Source organism: Callospermophilus lateralis, chromosome X (assembly GCF_048772815.1).
Source record: "Callospermophilus lateralis isolate mCalLat2 chromosome X, mCalLat2.hap1, whole genome shotgun sequence".
Taxonomy (NCBI): Eukaryota; Metazoa; Chordata; class Mammalia; order Rodentia; family Sciuridae; genus Callospermophilus; species Callospermophilus lateralis.
Window position 1 is genome coordinate 67,154,943 of NC_135325.1, and position 1,281 is coordinate 67,156,223.

The following is a 1,281-nucleotide window of genomic DNA, read 5'->3' on the forward strand; positions in this document are numbered from 1 at the left end:
TCTACAGGCATCAAAAAGTTCCCTTCATATTCACTTTGATTTATTAAAGAATAATGGAAATATAGGAACACATACACACAAAAAAATTATTATGCAATTGTCTTACTTTTATAAGATAATATTCCACTCTGGTAGCCTTTTGTTTTGTTTTTGGTTGTAAAATTAATTTAAGTAGCCCATTACCTTTTATATCAGATATGCCTTTTGATGTTTGCTGTTGTAGCAAAAAAAAAAAAAAAAAAAAAAAAAAAAAGAGAGAGAGAGAGAGAAATCTAAAAAAGGTAAAAAGCAAAAGAAAAACATTCAAGACAAATGAAATATTTAATTCTGTATAAAATGTGGTGTTTCAAATGCAGAATAATTTAATAACTCTTGGCTATTTCATATGCATCTGGAAATGGGACAGATACACGTCCTGTTCCTGTCACAAGAGGCAGAATTCCAGCATTTGGTACAACGTTCCAAGATAAGGTCAAAGTGACATTCCTGTTTCCCTTGAGACCATTTCCATCATCAAAGAAAAAATATTTTGTCTTCATATCTTTCAATAGCAGCTTCGGATTATCACCTCTCAGAACAATCTTGTCCCAAAGGACCACTTGATTCACAGCATTATTTTTTGTTGAATATTCCGCTGATAAATAAACAAACAGCTGCTTAACATTCCAATCGAAAGTATTCTCCAGATCCGCAGTGATATGAAATGTAATGAATCCCAGATCACTTCTTTTTCTGGGTCCAGTGAAGTCTTCTACATTTTTCAGCAGGATCCGCGAAACGTGCAAACGCACCGGGGCGCTCCTGTCTTTGAATGCTGTGGTGATGAAGCAGCCCAAGGTGAGCGCCGCCATCACGCTCAGTGAGAAAGCGAACAGTGAGTTCGCCCGCGATAATATCGAGTTCATCTCTACCTTCTCCCACGACCCTGTCTCCACAGACACACCAGGGGTCTGGGCTCTGGTTCCCCCTGCGCACTTGCTCCTTGTGATTTTAGCTGACTGCTAGGCAGGCGTTCCCTGAGCGTGCGCCAACCACGATTTTTTTTTTCTTTTTCCAAGTCACTAGTTTACAGTACAAGCACTGTTCAATGTATTTAGAATGTCAGAGGCGCTTAGTATAACTGATGTCAGAAAACACCAACTCTATTTCTCCATGTGACTGAACAAGCCCAGGGCTCCTTTTTGATTCTGCCTTATTTTCACAAGGACGCACAGCCACTGGAGGTACAGACTGCCTTACCTCCGGACACGCCCTGTCTAGGTGCATTTCCTCTCTGCACAA

The 1,281-nt window shown here is 39.9% G+C and overlaps 1 pseudogene; it reads right to left on the reverse strand.

Moving 5' to 3' along the window:
- Nucleotides 1-362: 362 nt before the first annotated feature.
- On the reverse strand, nucleotides 363-905 carry LOC143639464 (signal peptidase complex subunit 3 pseudogene; annotated as a pseudogene).
- Nucleotides 906-1,281: the final 376 nt, after the last annotated feature.